Raw genomic sequence first — 20,569 nt, forward strand, 5'->3', positions numbered from 1 at the left:
CATGTGCCATGTTTGTCTTCCTCCCAGAAGAAAGAAGAGATTTCATCTGCACGAAGTGCAAGCTGGTTGCCATTTTGGAAGAAAAAATTAAAGGACTTGAGGCCCAAGTATCAACCCTATGTTCCATCAGAGAGGATGAAGACTTCCTCGATAGAAGGCAGTGTTTAATCCTGCAGGCACAGCAGGCTGAAGAGCCAGTGAGGGCAGTACAGGACAAGGAAGAGAACTGGCAGCATGTAACCTCTAGAAGAAGAAGGTCAACTCAGGTATCCCCCATTCCTGTAGAGGTAAGTAACCGCTTCCAGGCTCTCTGCACAGGCACTACGGTGGAGAATGCTTTGGCAGGGACCTCTCAGGGAAGAGATCAGAAGGAGACACCATCTACTGGAAGGCATGGGCTGCATAGTCCTAGGGATACGGGGGTTCCACGACCACCACCCCCAAGAGAAGACGACGGGTGGTGGTGGTCGGGGATTCCCTCCTAAGACGGACGGAGTCATCCATCTGCCATCCAGACCTGCAATCTCGAGAAGTGTGCTGCTTACCAGGAGCGCGAATTCAGGATGTGACCGAGAGTCTTCCAAAACAGATCAAACCTTCGAATTGCTACCCCTTCCTGCTTCTCCATGTAGGAACTAACAATACGGCCAAAAATGACCTTGAGCAGGTCACTGCAAATTATGTAGCATTGGGAAGAAGGATCAAGGAATTTGAAGCACAAGTGGTGTTCTCGTCCATCCTCCCTGTTGAAGGAAAAGGTCCAGGTAGGGATCAGCGAATCGTGGAAGTAAATGCGTGGTTGCGCAGGTGGTGTCGGAGAGAGGGCTTTGGTTTCTTCAACCATGGGACTCTGTTCGAGGCACAAGGATTGTTAGGAAGAGATGGGATCCACCTAACCAAGAGAGGAAAGAGCATTTTCGCGGGCAGGCTTGCAAACCTAGTGAGAAGGGCTTTAAACTAGGTTCGTTGGGGGACGGTGACCAAAGCCCTGAGCTAAGTGAGGAAGTCGGATACCGGGAAGAAACACAAGGAGGAATGAGCAACAAAGGAGGACCCCTGATTTGGATGGAGACGGTAGGGCAATCAACTGGTTATCTAAGGTGTTTGTACATGAATGCAAGAAGCCTGGGAAACAAACAGGAAGATTTAGAAGCCCATGCCTAGAGCTATCAGTTGATTGAAATAACAGAGACTTGGTGGGATGACTCACATGACTGGAGCACTGTCATGGAAGGGTATAAACTGTTTAGGAAGAACAGGCGGGGGAGAAAAGGAGGAGGAGTTGCATTGTATGTAAGAGAGCAGTATGATTGCTCAGAGCTCCAATACTTGGAGGGAGAAAAGACTGTTGAGAGTCTATGGGTTAAGTTTAGAGGTGGAAGCAACAGGGGTGATGTGGTGGTTGGTGTCTGCTATAGATCAGGTAGACGAGCGTTCTTTGGACAACTGAGAGAAGCTTCCAGATCGCAGGCCCTGGTTCTCATGGGGGACTTCAATCACCCTGACATCTGTTGGGAGACCAATACAGCAGTACACAGAGAATCCAGGAAGTTTTTGGAGACTGTTGGGGATAACTTCTTGGTAAAAGTACTGAAGGAACCGACCAGGGGCCATGCGCAGCTTGACCTGCTGTTCACAAACAGGGAGGAACTAGTAGGGGAAGTAGAGGTGGGTGACAACCTGGGAAGCAGTGATCATGAGGTGGTAGATTTCAGGATCCTGACCAAAGGAAGAAAGGAGAGCAGCAAAATACACACCCAGGACTTCAGAAAAGCAGACTGACTCCCTCAGAGAATTGATGGGTAGGATTCCCTGGGATGCTAACATGAAGGGGAAAGGAGTCCAGGAGAGCTGGCAGTATTTTAAAGAAGCTTTATTAAAGGTACAGGAAGAAACCATCCCAAAGTGCAGTAAGAAAAGCAAATATGGTAGGCGACCAGATTGGCTTACTGGGGAAATCCTTGGTGAGCTTAAACACCAAAAGGAAGCTTACAAGAAGTGGAAACGTGGACAGATGACTAGGGAGGAGTATAAATACATTGCTCGAGAATGCAGGGGAGTTATCAGGAAGGCAAAAGCACAATTGGAATTGCAGCTGGCAAGGGATGTGAAGGGTAACAAGAAAGGTTTCTACAGGCATGTTACCAATAAGAGGGTGATCAGGGAGGGTGTGGGGCCTTTACTGCATGAGGGAGGTAACCTAGTGACAGATGATGTGGGAAAAGCTGAAGTACTCAATGCTTTCTGTGCCTCTGTCTTCACAGACAAGGTCAGCTCCCAGACTAATGTACTAGGCAATGCAGAATGGGAAGGAGGTGGGCAGCCCTCGGTGGAGAAAAAACAGATTAGGAACTAATTAGAAAAGCTAAACATACACAAATCCATGGGCACGGATTTAATGCATCCGAGGGTACTGAGGGAGTTGGCAAATGTCATTGCGGAGCCTTTGGCCATTATCTTTGAAAACTCGTGGAGATCGGGAGAAATCCCGGATGATTGGAAAAAGGCAAATGTAGACCATCTTTAAAAAAAGGAAGGACAATCCAGGGAACTACAGACCAGTCAGCCTTACCTCAGTCCCCGGAAAAATCATGGAAGGGATCCTCAAGGAATCCATTTTGATGCACTTGGAAGAGAGGAAAGTGATTAGGAATAGTCAGCATGGATTCACCAAGGGCAAGTCGTGCCTGACCAATCTGATTAGCTTCTATGATGGGGTAACTGGCTCTGTGGACATGGGAAAGTCAGTGGATGTGATATACCTTGACTTTAGCAAAGCTTTTGATATGGTCTCCCACAATATTCTTGCCAGCAAGTTAAGGAAGTATGGATTGGATAAATGGACTGTAAGATGTACAGAAAGCTGGCGGCTCTTGCTACATTTCAAAAGCAGAGGTGCAACTTCTGGAACTGGGCGTGAGCCGGGACAGCTGAATCCTAGCTCACACCCATTCCCCTGCTGTGCCTCTCCTGCCCCCCGGCGGAGACAGTGCTGGGGGGAACCGGCTTGTAAGCCAGTTGCCCCCAGCACCAGAGGTGGATTTACAAAGAAACATACTGTGCCCTGGCACGGGGCTCCCAGGTGGGGAGGGCGGGGGCAGCCAGAGGATTGAGAGTCCGCAAGCTGCACAGCTGGCAGGAAAAAGCCACACTTTGAAGTGGGAAAGCCCCATTTCTCTCAGGCAACTGGCTGCTCTGCCCCCTCCTCCTGAGTCCTCCAGCCCCTGTAATTTTGCGCTGCTGTTGGCTGCCACCTGGGGAGTGGCTGCTGCCCGCGGCCGGGGGATGGAGAGCCCGGGGCGGGGGGGAGGGCGCTCAGGTGGCTGATGGAACTGTGCCCCCCTCACCTTCAGGTGGATCACATGTGGGTCTCAGCCCACTTCTCCGAGCCAGCCAACGCAGGGCCACTGGGATGGCTGAAGCTGTCCTCTGCGGCCATGGAGATCTTCATATCTCCTGTCAGCCTTCTTCTCCAGCCCCACCATGGCGGCTCTGCTCCTGTGCTGGGCCCCCAGTTCTGCCCTTCCACCCGAGACCCCGCCCATCTAGGGCCCAGATCTGCCCCCCACACCTCACCCAGGGGTCTGGCTATTCTGTCAGCAGCTCTGCCTGAACCCTTAGTTTCTGTGCCTCCATCCCCCGGCTGCTGCCCCTCCCCCTGCCATGGGCAGCCGCAGCCAGTCGCCATCCCCACCCGGGGACCCTGTGTCATTTGGGGGGCCCTGTGCCAGGGTACGGTATGTTTCATTGTAAATCCTCCTCTGCTTCCAACAGAGGCTGGCTCACAGAGTTCAATGGAACATAATGGTAAAGGCATACATTATTATTTCCAGTAGCAAATTCTATAGTTAAGATGAAATCCTACAGCTAAGAAGCAGTTTCCATTAAGCTTCCTCTGCTTAGTTTTAGTCCAGTTATGAATATGTTTGGAAAATTTGTGCTATATTTTAGTTATGAATGAGAGAAACCTAGCTTATTCCTTATGTTTCCATGAAATGTTGACATGCATGTAGCTCAGAAACAGTGGAACCTAGAAACCCCAAACTAGGCATATTTCTGTGACAAGGTCCTGCACAAGAGGCTGCTAAAGAAGTTTAAGTTGTCCTGAAGACGCAAAGTATTGTGATGGATTAAAAAGTGACTAGCAGACCGAAAACAAAGAGTAGAATTAGCTGGTCAATATGCATCATGGCAACAAGTTCATGGTGGAGTCCTCTTTAATATATTTCTTAATTATCTAGAAAAGTGGGTAAATAATGAGGTAGCAAAATTTCTGTTCATATTTTTCTTGTTCAATAATGTATGAAGTGACTATGTTAGAGTTCCTGTTGTTAAATGTGTAGTATGACATGCAGAGGATATGTACTGCAACTGCGTTAAAATTACTGGCAGATCCTTAAAATAAAAAAAAAAAATCTCGGGAACTGCAAAGGTTATTTCATTTTATTTCTTAACTTTAGAATTGATTTGATACTTGTTTCCTGCAAAGCACCGTGGCCACCTGTGGCACTGTAAACATGATCACTAATGTTTTTGCATGTAATGTAATATGTCTGGGGCAGAGAGAAAAATGTGTGTTCAGCTGAGCTTAGAAAAGATACGGAGAGCACTGTTCCCTGTAAGCTGAGTGCTTAGGCGGACACCCAGGAGAGATTTAGGCGTAGCCCAGCTGATTAACAGAGGATGTATTTCTACTGGTGGTGCACATCCACACATGCCTCAATGCACATAACAAAATTGCTTCCACACATTAAAGGAAAAAATGAGAGGAAACATTGATGGAGAGTTGTTCAGAAATTCAAGAAAGGGGGTCTAGATTACCAGTGTTGCAGAGGAGAAATCTCTTGCCTCAACAGCAGTGAGATTAAAAGAAGGGAGGCCAGGACTGCATGAACAGAAGGAATATAGAGAGCAGAGGAAAGACATTTTCTATAAGGTTATCTGGAGCAAATCTAAGGAGTTTTAAAACAAGCAGAGGAATTTACTGATGTCACAGCTCAAAAATGGATTCTTACTTGATGCTGTGACTGGAATCCAACAAAGAATCCATAGCATTTGACTAACCAATAGAACTGTAGCATTCAGATTGTCAATCAACTGCATAACAACAGGGGGTATGTCTACACTACAGCGCTAATTCAAACTAATGTAGTTCGAATTAGTTAATTCGAACTAAGCTAATTCGAACTAACGCATCCAGACTAAAAAACTAGTTCGAATTAGCGTTTTGCTAATTCAAACTAGCATGTCCACATTAAGTGGACCCTGAACCGGGGTTAAGGATGGCCGGAAGCAGTGCCGGCAGGGCATCAGAGGAGGACTTAGAGCGTGGAGCTGCTGTCTCAGGCTAGCCGAGGGCTGTGCTTAAAGGGACCCGACCCCCACCCCAGACAGACAGTTCTCAGGGGTGCCCCGCTTGCAAAGCAGTCCTGTCTTGGATTGCCCTGAGTGCCCACACTGGGCACATCACAGCACTCGGCCATCAGACCGGCTGCACTTGCCGCAGGCTGCCATCTGGGGAGAGGGGGCAATTGGGGGGCTGCAGGAGAGCGTCCACCCCCAGAAGCCCGCAGAGCCAGCCCAGTCCTCCCCATCGGGGCCTCGTACCACATTCCTCCCTCACCTCCTTCCACTTACCCTTCCCTAGCCCCCCTTCCTGATGTACAAAATAAAGAAAACGTGTGGTCAAATATAGAATCTGTCTTTATTGAACAAAACTGGGGGAGACTGGGAAAAGGAGGTGGGCGAGGGGAAGAGAGAGGGTGGGAGAGGGGAGGGCAACTACAATGATGAGGGGTTTGGAACTAGTCCCATATGAAGAGAGGCTAAACAGACTTTTCAGCTTAGAAAAGAGGAGATGGAGGGGGGATATGATAGAGGTCTATAAAAGCATGAGTGGGGTGGAGAGGGTGCATCAAGAAAAGTTCTTCATTAGTTCCCATAAAGAAGGACTAGAGGACACCAAAGGAAAGGAATGGGTAACAGGCTTCAAACTAGTAACAGAAAGTTGTTCTTCACAAAGCAAAGAGTCAACCTGTGGAACTCCTTGCTGCAGGAGGCTGTGAAGGCTAGAACTAGAACAGAGTTTAAAGAGAAGTGAGATCAAGTCATGGAGGCTGGGTCCATGGAGTGGTATTAGCCAGGGGGTAGGAGTGGTGTCCCTGCCCGAGGTTTGTGGAAGGCTGGAGAGGGATGGCACGAGACAAATGGCTCGGTCACTGTCTTCGGTCCATCCCCTCCAGGGTCCCTAGGGTTGGCCGCTGTCGGCAGACAGGCTACTGGGCTAGATGGACCTTTGGTCTGACCCAGGACGGCCATTGTAAGCTCAGGGCTCAGGGTCGGGGGTCTCAGTGGACCACCTTGATTTTCATGCACACCTGCTCCTGGGTGGCCAGGCTGGCAGCTCTCCTGCCCTAGACGGCCACTTTCCTGTGCCTAGTGCGGAGGTCGTGGATGAGGTCCACGATGTCCGCACTAGCCCAGGCGGGTGCCTGCCTCTTGCGGTCCCGGGCAAGCTCCCGGGAGCCGCCAGTCTGGTCCCGGGAAGAGGGGGAGGGCTGGGGGGCATCGGGTGGCTGGCTCGAGCCGTGCCAAGTTCAGGGTCTGCTAGCTGGGTGCTGGCAGGCTTGCACCTGGCACGGGCATCGTAGCCAGCCCGTGCCCCTTTAAGGGGTCCGGGGCCGGGAGGGGGGCAATAGAGTTTCCCTGGTGTTGGCCAGAGTGGCCACCAGGGAAACCTGGGGAGGGCTAGCCTCCCACTAGTTCAAATTAAGGGGCTACACACCCCTTAATTCGAACTAGTAAGTTCGAACTAGGCTTAGTCCTCGTGGAATGAGGTTTTCCTAGTTCGAACTAAGCGTTCCACTAGTTCGAATTAAGTTCGAACTAGCGGAGCGCTAGTGTAGCGCCTATCAAAGTTAATTCGAACTAACGGACGTTAGTTCGAATTAACTTTGTAGTGTAGACATACCCAGGATGAGTTATAGAGGTAGAATCATAGAATACAGGTTGAACCTCCTTGGTCTGGCACCCTCAGGATGTGACTAGTCCCAGATGAGAGATTTTTCTGGACCAGGGGTGGTCATTTCATGCCCCCTGCTGCCCCCCCCAGGCTTCCTGACCCGCCCCCCAGCCCAGCTGAGCCGTGCGCTGGCTCCCTGTCCCACAGCTTGCAGCCCAAATGAGCGGAGCGCCAGCTAGCACCCCCCTCCAAATGAGCAGCGCACCAACTCCTGGCTCCTCCCTTGCAGCCCAACTGAGCCACACGCCAGCTCCTGGGCCCCCACCCTCCTGCAGCACACAGGGACTCTCTGATCCTGCAACATCCGTGGTCATGCCGGACCACGGACCTTGCCAGAGCAGAGAATCCCGGATTTTAGAGATGCAACCTGTACTAGAACTGGAAGGGTCCTCGAGAGGTCATCAAGTCCAGTCCCCTGCCCTCAGAGCAGGACCAAGTACCATCTAGAATAGACGCCCCTGATAAACATCTATCTATCCTGCTCTTAAATATCTCCAGTGATGAAGATTCCACAACCTCCCTAGGCAATTTATTCCGGTGTTTAGAGTTAGTGGTGCCCTCCAAGTACCCAGCCAACTGCCAAGAAAAAGAACATCCTTCCTGCCCCTCCCATTTTTCATTTTTTTCCCATCCTCCTCCTATATTATAAGTAATAACACCTAAATGAAAATAAAGTAGGAACCTTGATTGTTTTTCTAGTCTAACTTTTTCCCCCCACAGACCACTTGAAAATTGCTGATGGTCTCGGTGGATCACTTGATGATCTTTCCAAATATTGTTTGTACCATGAGCTAACTATTGTAAAGTGCTTTGGCTAAGAGCACTCACGCTCTCTCTCTGTCTCTCTCTCTCTCTCTCTCTATATATATATATATAAAAAAAGCATAATAACCTTTCCTCAGTCCACCTGAATGGAGCTCTCAGAGCACAGTTTGAGAACTTCTGGTCTAGATGAAAGCTTGTATTTGCATTAAGCTAATGTGAAAAATGTGTAAAAGTAAAATGTTTAGATGATGCATCAATGGAAAAATAAAAGTTAACTTCCTCTGAAGAAACTTATTCAATTTGAAAAAAAAAATTATTCAGATAGCTTTCTTTCTACAATTTTTCTTTACACAATCATCAATTAAGTCATTGTGAGTAATAAAGAGGCACTTTCAATTGTCAATATTGCTGAACTTGTCAAATGTTCCTGACTCATTGTATTTCACAAATAATTTTAACTGGTTTCAATACAGAAAAAGAACATTAGCCAGAACCATTTGTGACAGGTATTGTTAAAAAAAATTTCAAAATGGTTTCTACATTGGGAAAGGTTGCTTGCAAACCGTCATGTACAAGTCTATATAAATCAACTGGTGATCTCGAAGCACACAGCTCATTTTCGATAAAATGAATGAAATGTTTCACTTCATCTTCAAAAAGATTTGTATCTATGTCCTCTTGGTAGAATTCACTTAATTTCTTACTGTAGTGGCCTTTAGGATCTTCATCCAGACTTCTGTCAAAAACATGCAAAATAAATCAACAGTTTTCTTTAGAGATTCACCTCTACCCTGCAACTGCACTATTATTGTGTCACAAATAACATTGACGGTCTCAACGATGATCTTCTCTTTCCCTTTTAAATTGATTTCATTGTCTCTAGTTTCATTGAAAAAAATCACTTCCTGGTTTTTTTACGCTTCTCATCAGATATGTCAGAGGAACCTGTATTTGCTGTTAACTTTAGTGCCTCAGCCTCAGTTACAAGTTTTGTCATGGAAGTTCAAAATGACTATAGGTCCGTGGAAGCAAACAACTGTGCAGTGTTCAATACATTTGTATCAACTTTTTGCCGTGATTTGGTGACTCCATTCATCCTTTGAAATAAATGGTTCCACAAAATAGTAAAAACAGCAACAGCATATTTTTCAAAGTTTTCTGCTAAGGATTTTGCTTCCGTTTTTGCACGTGATTTATCAGAATTTGATGGAGCTATGTCCACTGAGGTTCTCTTTATAATATCATAGCTCATTTTCAAAGCCAAAACAACATCTGCGTGAGCAGACCACCTAGTGTCTCAAACTCTTTTGACTGTCAAATGTTTTCCATTTGTCTGCTCCAAGCATGATTGTAGCATAAAATGGAAACCGAAAAAAGCAAGAGTTTCGAACGAAGTTAAAAAAAAAAAAAAAAAAAGGTGTTGCTCCCTCATGAGATACAGATTAAATTTAAGGAATGGCTGGAACATGGTATGAATAAAGTAGAAGGATTTGCATTTTTTGGTCTTGCCTGTAGACCTGAGGGTATGTCTACACTACCCTCCTAGTTCGAACTAGCGGGGTAATGTAGGCATACCGCACTTGCAAATGAAGCCCGGGATTTGAATTTCCCGGGCTTCATTTGCATAAGCGGGGCGCCGCCATTTTTAAATCCCCGCTCGTTCGAACCCTGTGCAGCCCACCTCATCAGCAGAGCCCCACAGCAGCTCTCAGCTTCCATGGTGTGGAAGGTAAGCTGGGGGCGGTGGGTGGGAGAGTGAGGGGCCAGGGTCGCATGATGGTGGCCAGAGCCGGTCCCAGGCTTGTGCTGCATGGCAGCAAGCAGATTTGGGACCGGAGCTTGTCCTTTTAGTCTCTGTCATGTGCTTTAACCACTGCATCATACTCTTAAGGGGAAGTGTAAGCTAGCCGCTTGAGTCCTGGGGGTCCCTGACCTGTGCTCAGGCCTGTAAGTACAGGTCTAGTGGCTCTGTCCAAACTAGGGGCCCTGAGAGCAGGGCAGGCAGCGATAGGAACTCTGTACCACAGTCAATAAGCCCCAGGCCCTGGTTCAGGGCGGGGCAGCAAAACTAAGCAGTCCCAGTTAGTAAGGCCCAGGCCCTGGTTCAGGGCGGGGCAGCAAACCAACACTGTTCCACAGGCCAGCGAGAGGAGGGGGGAGACTGCCATCAGGTATGCAGGGTGGCAGGGGGGACGCGGGCCCTCCCTATTCTACCACGTGCCGGTCCAGGGCCCTAGCAGTGGCAGCTTTAGCTGCCACTTGAGTCAGCAGGGATCCAGCCCGCAACACTCTGACGCACTCTAAAGTGTTATCAGATCAGCCTGACAGTTGTCAGCTTCCCTGGGCTACTGCCTAACTCCCCCTCAGCATCAACCTGGCTCCATGCTGGCTGCTGGTCCTGAGGGTCGTGGTAGTTGGAACCCTTGGGCAGGGTGTAGAAGGTCTCCTCTTTGGAGCAAGGTCTCCTCTTCAGCGGTCCAGGCCAGTCCTCACCCTCTGCAAGGTCCTCGAGTCCCTCCTGGCTTGGGAGCTTAGGGCAGGCCTCTGCTTCCTCTGGTGGCTGGGGCCTTACTGAGCTCCTGGCCTGGGTTTTTATCCTACCTGCCCCCTCCCTTGGCCTCCGTGGAGTTAAAGGAGCAAGACCCAGCTCGGCCCACCCGGGCTCGGAGAGGGGCTCTTCCTCATCGGAATCAGTGAACAGCCACCCCTGCTCACTACATACCGCCCCCCTCTTAAGTCCAGCTCCCGGTTTACGGGGCTGGGCACTTGATCCTCCCCCACCCGGGACAGAAAGTAAGCACTGGCGTTCTCCTTCCCGGCTTGGTGCTGTATGGTAAAAGCATACTGCTGCAAGGTGAGATACCACTGCATTATCCTGGCATTAGAGTTTCTCATGTTATGCAGCTACTTGAGGGGGTGCATGGTCAGCAATTAGTATAAGAGAGTCTCCGAGAAGGTAATATTGTAGGGTCTCAATCGCCCACTTAATGGCCAGGGGCTCCTTCTCGATGAGGGAATAGTTCAGTTCCCCAGGAAAGAGTTTTCTACTAATATAAAGGACGCGGTATCCCTCCCCATCCATGTATTGTGAGAGTACTGCCCCCAGCCAGATTTCCAAGGCATCTGTTTGTACGATGAAAGGTCCATCGAAGTCAGGGCTGAATAGGGTGGGTTCCTTGAGTCACCTTTACACCTTTACACTGTAAGGGGTGCGACAATGCCTGCAAACCGAGGCACAAAGTGGTAGTAGTAACCGGCCAGCCCGAGGAACTGCCATACCTTCTGCTTCGTGGTGGGCGCGGGGTACCTTTGGACGGCCTCTCCCCTTTACCTATGAGGGGGTGCACCAATCTGATACCCCAGGTGGGTAGTCTCCTGCCATCCAATACGGGTGGCATTTCTTAGGGTTTGCAGTGAGGCCCGCGTCCCGGAGTGTTCAAAGGACGGCCGCCACATGTAATAAATGTTCGTTCCAGTCTCGACTGTACATGACCACATCATTTATGTCTTCTCCCGGGAACTCTGGTCCAAGGGGATCTGCCAATATCCCTTGGTCAGGTCCAGGGTCGTAATGTACTGCGCTGTTCCAAGGTGGTCTAGCAGCTCTTCCGTTTGGGGCATTGGGTAGGCATAGAATTTTGATACTGTGTTGACCTTACAGAAGTCGATGCAGAATCAAATGCTCCCATCAGGTTTTGGGACCAGAACCAGGAGGCTCCTCCATTCACTTGTGGATCTTTCGATGACTCCTAGGTCCAACATAGCCTGGACCTCGCTTTCTACAGTCTCTCTCATCCGTCTCGGGAGAGAGTGGCTCCGTTCTCGCACAATGTGGCTAGGTGGTGTCTGGATGGAGTGGGCTATGACTGTTGTCCGGCTGGGGAGGGTACTAAAAGTTTTCTTAAAAGCTTCTATCACCTTTTGGGCTTGCTTCCGCAGATCTTTGGATAATGTGTTGCCTAGATGAGGTCTTTCCTCCTCCCCAGCCAACTCTGGTATCTGAGGGCCCAGTGCCGGCTCCGGCCGACAGGGGTTGATGAGTAGCTCTTCCCATGCTCGCCACGGCTTCAGAAGACTGACGTGATACGCTTGTCTCATCTTCTTTTGGTCAGGCTGATGGATCTTATAAGTAACTGACCCCATCTGGCGGATGATCTCATATGAGCCCTGCCATCAGGCCATGAGCTCTGATTCATCTGAGGGGAGTAGGAGGAGCACCCGGTCCCCGGGCTCAAAGGTTCCTCTCCCCCCCCCCCCCCCCGGTATGGTATCGCTCCTGGGTCCACATGGGTGGCCTGAAGGTTCTTTCGAGCCAGAGTTCCTGCTTGGTCAAGCTGTTCTTGGAGTTGCAGGACATACTGGAGGAGGCCCTTTCAGGGGAGGGGGGTGTTTTCAGGCTTCCCGCATCAGGTCGAGCACCCCACAGGGCTGATGCCCATAGAGTAGCTTGAATGGTGAGAATAGGGTAAAGGCCTAGAAGCACCTCCCGGATAGCCAGCAACAAGGGTGGGAGGAGTTGGTCCCACTGCTGCATCTCGATGGGAGGAAACTTCCTCAACATCCCTTTCAGGGTTCGGTTGAACCACTCAACTAGTCCATCGGTCTGTGGACGGTATACCGACGTCTGCAGCTTTTGTATCCCCAATAAGGCACACACCCAGCACAGTAACCGAGAAGTACAATTGGTCCCCTGGTCTGTCAGCAACTCCTGGGGAAGCCCCACCCAGGCGAAGAGCTTCATCAGCTCAGAGGCGATAGTCCGGGCCCCGGTGTTGCGCAATGGGATGGCCTTGGGGAAGTGGGTTGCATAGTCCACAAGAACGAGGATGTTCACGACGGTCTGTCCACAGCCCGAGTCAAGAAAGGCAATAACTTCACGCGGTCCCACCCCCACAAGGCTTGTCAGCTTAGGTGGGGCCGGTCAGCGGGCCTGGGCCTCAGCTGTGCATACCTGGCCAAAGCTACAGTCCATTTCCAGACAATCCTGCTGTAAATGGCCCATACAGCCGCAGGCAAAGTATGGCCTGAGCTCTGGGCAAGCTAATCAGGCAGGTTCATCTGGTGGGGAACTACGGCGTTCTTCCCAGCCCGCTGGGCAAGGAGTCACCAGAGAGTCCCGGCTCCTCGGCCAGGCCACGTCACAGACCCGCCTTTCAGATTGCAGGACATTAGGGCCTATCGCGGTACCCTCTTGGGGTTGGTGCTGGACCCCCAATCTTGGGAGTGGGGCTGGGGCCCGAGTCACCGGCCCGACTAGGTTCTCGGCAGCCAGAAAGTCCTCCATCAAGGTGATGGCCTCACTCAGTGTCGTAGGGTGGTGGAGGAGCACCCATACCCGGCCACGGGGTGGGAGTACTTGGGTAAACTGCTCAAGAGCAGGGTGGGGCCAGAGATTGGCCAGCTGCAGAAAACATTGTTGCTGCATTTCCTGTTGCTGGGTTGCTAGCAGTTACAGGAGTTTTTGCTGCTGCACCACCTGTTGATGTTGCTGCTCTTGGTTTTCAGCCAAAAATTTAAAGAATTTATCAAGATCCATCCCTGGATTTTCCTCTTCCCTATCTTCCACTTTTGTGTGTGTGCGCACGTACCCCAGCAGTCCCTACACCACTTACTCCCGGGGGCTGGGTCATGCCCACATTCTCCACCATGTGTAAACCAAGCTTGAGTCCTGGGTCCCTGACCTGTGCTCAGGCCTGTAAGTACAGGTCTAGTGGCTCCCTGAGAGCAGGGCAAGCAGCGATACTAACACTGTCCCACAGTCAATAAGCCCCAGGCCCTGGTTCAGGGTGGGCAACAGAGTAAAGCAGTCCCACAGCTAGTGAGGCCCAAGCCTTGGTTCAGGGTGGTTCAACAAACAAACGCTGTTCCACAGGCCAGCGAGGGGAGGGGGGGGAAGACAGCCACCAGGTATGCGGGGTGGCAGGGGGGACGCAGGCCCTCCCTACTCCACCGCGTCCCGATCCAGAGCCCTAGCAGTGGCAACTTTGGCTGCCACTTGAGTCAGCAGGGATCCAGCCCACAACACTCTGACACATTCTGAAGTGTTATCAGATCAGCCTGACAGTTGTCAGCTTCCCTGGGCTACTGCCTAACTCCCCCTCAGCATATACCTGGCTCCATGCTGGCTGCTGGTCCTAAGGGTCGTGGTAGTTGGAACCCTTGGGGAGGGTGTAGAAGGTCTCCTTTTCGGAGCAAGGGCCCAGTGGTCCAGGCCAGTCCTCTGCCTCTGCAAGGTCCTCAGGTCCCTCCTGGCTTGGGAGCTCAGGGGAGGCCTCTGCTTCCTCTGGCAGGTGGAGCCTTACTGAGCTCCTGGGCTGGGCTTTTATTCTATCTGCCCCGTCCCTTGGCCTCTGTGGAGTTAAAGGGACAAGACCTGGCTTGGCCCACCTGGGCTCGGAGAGCGAACAGTCACCCCTGCTCACTACAGGAAGCATGGTGCTTTTTCTTAAATAAAATAGTTTAATTGAAAAATAAATACAGAGAAAGTAAGTTCTTGTCTCAAAAAAGTTGCAATTCACAAGTTGACGCACACCAGTAGTGACTGAAAGTTGTTTTCTTCTAACGACAGTCTGGGGATGTGATGTATAGGAGGCGTGCTGGCCAGCACTTGGTGACTAAAGGATTTAACTCAGGTAGCTAAAGCTGTTCGCAGCAACCCAGAAGAACCAATGGGATACACTGCTGAAATTTAAACTGTAAATATATACCTGATGCCTGCTCTCTTTGTGAGTTCTAAGTTAGCAGGTAGATGAAAAAGATGAAATAATCAACCAGAATTACCATGCCTACAAGAAAAGTTGGCATGAGACTGGACTGGGCCTGGAGGTACGGGTAGCAAGTAGAGAAAAAGCATATATTTAGTCACAATCAGGTTATTTTTCTTCATTTTGCTGTTTGGTAAAACTTCCCTGTATGAAGGGAGGGACCACTGCGAATGGAATTCAGTTGATCACTGGGGACAAATGATAAATAACAGGGTCAAGGGGGGCGGGTCATAGGTTTAAAACAAGGGAAGCAGAAGGGGACAATGAGCAGACAACCTCGGACAAAACCCACTGCTGCTTGAAGCTGTCCAGGGAGCTAGCAGACGCCAGCCAGAGGAACTCTGCCTGGATACGTGATGAGTGGAAATAGGTCCCACAATCATAGAGCATCCCCTCGTCCAGCATCCTCCTCCTGGTGTTGTAGATGGCAGCTTTTGCCAGGGCCAAGATGCTGCCAAATAGATGGCTTGGCAGGCCTCCACCTGCACCAGGTCACCCAGGTATTGGACCATGAGGAGCAGGTCATTGGCGTACGGCAACAGGACCAGTCGCAGCTCCGAGAGCCGGAGCACCAACCTCGTCAACCTCCAGCAGATGAGACAGAGGAAGGGCTCAATCGCCAGAGCATACAGCTGCCCTGACAATGGACAACACTGACATACGCCCCGCCCAAATATGACCGGCTCAGTCGGGTCCAGTTGAGCCTGACCAAACACTCCGTGGAGATGTATAGCACCCAGTGAAAGCCCACGAAATGGGGCCAGAAGCTGAAGGCCTGTAGACTGCCCAGGAAATACCCGTGGTCCACTCGTGGCCTAGGGACAGGAGAGCGAATGACAAACCATCTCTACACCCAAGCTCCAAGAAGTCCTGGACCAAGTACAGGTTATCGAAGATGGTACAGCCCAGGACAGTACAGATCTGGTCAGGATGGACCACGTCCACCAGCATGGACCACAGTCGCAGGGAGATGGCTTTGACCATGATTTTGTCATCTGTACTGAGGATCGAGACAGGACACCAGTTACGAAATTCACAGAGGTCCCCCTTCTTTGGTAGCAAGGCAAGCACAGCTCGCATGCACTACAGAGGGAGGACACCACTCTCCAAGGACTCGGCCCGGACGGTGACGAGGTCTGGGCCAAGGATGTCCCAGAACACAGGGTAGAACCCCACTGTCAGCCATGCCCGGGGTTTTGTTCACGGGCATGAGACGGAAGGCTTCCGAGAACTTGGCCAGAGTGAGAGGCATCGCCCGCGCCGACCATTGGGAGTTCGGTCCAGAGCACTCTGCAGACGTCAGCTGGATCGGGGGAGAATAAGCTGGTGTAGAAGGCCCTGGCCTTCCACGCATCTCCTCCAGATCCATGAGGGGGGGTGGGGGTGTTGTCCTCTGCCAGGAAGCAGGTGACGTGCTTTTTGGCCTCCCTCTTTTTCTCCAGGGTGTAGAAGAAGAGGGAGCTGCAATTAATCTCCTGAAGGAAATGGATGTGAGATCGAACAAAGGGCCCAGTGGTCCTCAAGGGCCTGGAGTACCACATCAGGCTCCTGCCGGCCAAAGCCATCTTGAAGACGCCATTTTTAATGGCAGACAACTCCCCTGCTCCGGTGAGCACACTGAGCCAGGAGCCATTTTCAGGGGCATTGGGGCAGCTTCACAAGCCGCACCCGGGGGGGGGGGGGGGGGGGGGAGAAGAGCCACATGCAGCTCGTGAGCCGCAGGTTGGCCACGACTGCCACAGGGGGGAGGTTTCCCTGCCCCCCAACCCCCCCCCCCCCGTACTATCTGCGTCCCCTGGCCCTGCCCATGCTGAGCAGCCCTCCCCTTCCATGTCGGAAGGCTGGACGCTCGTTTGGGGGAAGCTCAGGGCCCACGGCTCAATCTCCCCACTCTGAATAGGAGGTCAGGAAGGGCCTCTGTAAAATACCAAGGGGGGGGGCAATGCTGCTGCTATGACCCCTGACAAGTTTCAGCAGGATGTACCAGCTGAGGCCACTGTGGCAGCAGAGTGGGACAGTGCCGCCCCCCTCTGGAGTCCTACCCCAAAGGGGCCTCGGCTGCAGCTCCCCGGGTCCCTCTGCCATCTGTGCTCCATCGCTGCTGAGACAACTGTTGCCTCGGTTGCCGGCAGGTAGGACTCTGGGGCCATAGGGATGGACTCTAGCCACCAAGCCCCTAGAGCAAGGGTGGCTAACCCGCGGCTCTTCAAAGGAAAAATTGCGGCTCCTGCACCCGCACCTCTTCAAGGGGCAGCTGTGCCACGGCATCCTGTGTATCCTCAAAATGGCCACCGTTAAAATGGCAATGCCTGCTCTGCTCTTAAAAGAGCAGCGTGTCTCCCCCCCCCCTTTTTTTTTGCTCGACCAAACACGGCAGCCGGGACACTTTTTTTTTGCTCAACTTTTTTCCCCCTCAGCTCTTTGCGCTGTATCCACCACTATTTTGGCTCTTCATCTGTAACGTGTTGGCCACCCCTGGTCTAGGAGATATTCACCAGGCTCTCGTACGACCAACGTAGAACGCGAGTGCTCTACGGACGTCGAGGGTGTGCCATGCTGCGTGTGTTGGATCAGTGTGTGGCTTGGGGAAAAATGCAGGTAAGTGTGTCGGTTCATTAATGTGGGAGGGAGAGGGAACTTTTGGGAGGAATTTAGGGTGAGGCCAGAGTGTCACTCTGTCCTTGCTGAAAATTGTATTGGGGGGGGGGGTCTGCCCTTAGGGTGGCAAGCTCCCCTACTCTCCTGCTGGAGGTTATTGTGACTAGAAAGGAGACCTTCGTAGAGAGGTATGACCAAGGGCAGGTTGCCAAGGGCTCGAAAGGTGGCTTCGTCAAGCTCTTAAGTACATGGTTTAGGTCGCAAATGGTAACTGGTGGGCAAATGTATGGAAAGGTGTTTTGTAGGCCAGTGAGAAATCTTTTGGTGATTGGGATCTAGTGGAAAAAAATCACCTTCAGTTGTTCAATGGAAGGCTGCTATAGCAGCTGCATGAACCTTGACAGTACTTAGAGCCAGGCCCGACTCCCTAAGGTACAAGAGGTAGTTCAATAGGAGGGGAAGGGGGGCGGTTTCAGGGGGTGTAGTGAGAGTACATTTAAGCCACTGGGCGAATCTATGCCATTTGTAGATGTATGTTTTCCTGGTGGCGTCTCTTCTGCTGTTGATTATTATCTGTTTCACTCTTTCTGAACAGGTGTTTTCGGCATCCTAGAGCCATGAAGGAGCCAGGCGTGGAGGTGGAGTTTGTGCGGTTTAGGATGGAGAACTGCACGGTGATTCTGGGATAGAAGACTGCGTTGAGGTGGGAAAGCATATGGATCCGTTACCGTCATTCTGTGGAGATAAGGATACCATGTTTGTCTCGACCACGCTGGTGCGATGAGAATCACACAAGCTCGTTCTGTTCTGATTTTGATGAGGACGACCCTGTGGAGCATGGGGAGGGGTGGGTACACGTAGAGTAACAGTGTGTCCCATTTGATGGATAAAGCATCCCCAAGGCAGCGCTTCCCTAAGGCTGCTCTGGAGCAGTAATGGTGGCATCTGCAATTGTTCCTGGTCGCGAAGAGGTCTATGTCTGGCTGACCCTGTTGGCGGAACACATAATTGAGGGCTTGCATGTACATCTCCCATTCGTGTTGGTCGTAGAACTGGCAACTGAGGGCATCTGCTGTAACGTTTAGCACCCCTGGGAGGTAAGTGGCAACAGGAGTAATCTGGATATTCTCTGCATCAGATAGCCAAGGCTGTGATGCGTGCAGCTGTGTCTGCTACATCCACTGCGGACTGTAGTGTGGTGCGAGAAATTGTATGGCCCTCCTGCATAATGTTGAGGAGAATAGGCCTCGTGTTCAGGTAAGTATTGTATAAGATCTTGAAGCTTGGAGTAATTAGAATAGTCATAATCCACTAGCACGGTGGTACAATTCACTGCTCTAAGAAGCTGGGTGGCCGAGGAGTATACTTTACAACCCATAATGTCCATTTTTTTTGTGGTCCTTGTCCTGTGGTGTTGATCTAATATTGGGTTGTCTGGCTCTGTGTCTAACGGAATTGACTACCAGGGAGTTTGGTGGCGGGTGAGTGAAAAGGAAGTCCATTCCCTTTGGTGTGATAAAGTATTTTCGGTCCACTCTTTTGTTCATTGGAGCGATGGATGCCGGGGTCCACCAAATGTTGTCTACTGGGTCCATAATAGCCTCATCCATGGGGAGGGCGATCCTGGAGGAGGTAGGAGGTTGCAAGGTTCGCAAGAGTCGATACTTTTTTTTCCCTGAACTCCCTGTAAGTCTCGCTCTTATGCTAAAGCTACCCTTTAAAAAAGTTCTTGGAACTTCGAGGCATCGGTTGGTGGTGGGGTGGTGGATATAACCGCCTTGTCTGGTGAGGACATAAGAATGGCCATACTGGGTCAGACCAAAGGTCCATCCAGCCCAGTACCCTGTCTGCTGACAGTGGCTAATGCCAGGTGTCCCAGAGGGAGTGAACTGAACAGGTACTAATCAAGCGATCTCTCTCCTGCCATCCATCTCCACCCTCTGACAAACAGAAGCTAGGCACACCATTCCTTACCCATACTGGCTAATAGCCATTAATGGACTTAACCTCCATGAATTTATCTAGTTCTCTTTTAATCCCTCTTATAGTCCTAGCCTTCACAACCTCCTCAGGCAAGGAGTTCCACAGATTGACTATGCGTTGTGTGAAGAACTTCCTTTTATTTGTTTTAAACCTGCTGCCCATTAGTTTCATTTGGTGGCCCCTAGTTCTTATATTATAGGAACAAGTAAATAAGGACAAAGAATTATGCACAGGGGACCTGTCTTCGCCCTCAGACAGAGTCCTCCATCTCAGTCTCAATAGGGGAGTTAGGTGCTGTTATAGATGTCATGGGCTGGGGAGAACGAGGTGGTTCTCTGGATGTTGTGGCAGGTGCGGTATGATAGCTCTTCCTATGAGGACGTGAGTCCCATGATTGCCATTTACCAGGGTAAGGGGGCGGCGGGTATGTGTAATGATGCGCATACCAGGGTGGTGGTGGATATGCGTATGTAATAGGCCCAGCATCCCAGGATGGAGCTCTCTGTGCTAGGCTGGAATGCTGGGAAGAAAAGCATGTGTGGCTCGGTGCCAACTTCGCTTGGGGAGCGAGACAGATTCGGTGATCTGCGTGAGTGCACCGATTGTATGGAGGAACCTGGAGATAATGGTGCCGGTGAAGGACCGCTCCTGACAGAAGACTTATGTCATAGATGGCTCCTGGGATGGTACCGAGGTACACATGTTAGTCAGTGCCATTGGTGAAGGCAGGACCGATTGGTCAGGAGACAACATCTTGGTACAGGGTCCCTTAGGTGCCGAGGCCAGTGGCAATGAGTTGGCGGCTTCGGTGCCAAGCGGTGCTTATGCTGGCTTGGCGGTGCTGGCAGTGCTGCTTGTTTTTGTTCGGGCTTCAAGTGCGCCCTCTTATGCGGTGCCGGCATCTTGGACGGTGCCATGCCCGGTGTGCTGGGCCTGTCTGTGGTGCTGACCCTCGAGGCCATCGGCACCGTGGGTAAGGATCGGGCTGGAGACAGTCTCGTTTGAGAGAGATGTGCCAGAAGAGGTAGAGGGATGTGTTTTGTCCATACCTTTCGGCTCAGAAGTTGGCTTTGAGGCAGGTGGAGTGTCCTCAGAAGATGGTTGGAGCGACCTTTCATAGACGAAGGTGTTTAACCTGTTGGTGTGGTCACGGCGTGCTCTGGCCGTCAATTTAGAACAATGAGGACACTTTTGTGTCTGGTGAGATTCTCCGAGGAACTTTATGCACACAGATTGCCCATCAGAGACGGGCATAGCATCCCAGCACAACTCACACCTCTTGAAGCCAGGAGATCCCAGCATCAGGCGTGGCGAAAAGCAGTGGGCCGATGACAGAAATTTTGTTTGTTTGTTATAAGGTCGGGGGGGGGGGGGGGGGGTCTTAAAACTTGGAAACGTGAGGAAACTAAGGGGAAATAACCAATTTTTTTGTCATTTT

At 51.0% G+C, this 20,569-nt stretch overlaps 1 protein-coding gene across 3 annotated transcripts in view; it reads right to left on the reverse strand.

Annotated features, from left to right (window-relative positions):
- The window catches only part of LOC106732805 (B-cell CLL/lymphoma 7 protein family member A-like), a 160,278-nt gene that overhangs the window by 40,412 nt on the left and 99,297 nt on the right, over positions 1 to 20,569 (reverse strand). The window lies entirely within an intron of this gene.

The sequence above is a fragment of the Pelodiscus sinensis genome, chromosome 15 (genome assembly GCF_049634645.1).
Source record: "Pelodiscus sinensis isolate JC-2024 chromosome 15, ASM4963464v1, whole genome shotgun sequence".
Taxonomy (NCBI): domain Eukaryota; kingdom Metazoa; phylum Chordata; order Testudines; family Trionychidae; genus Pelodiscus; species Pelodiscus sinensis.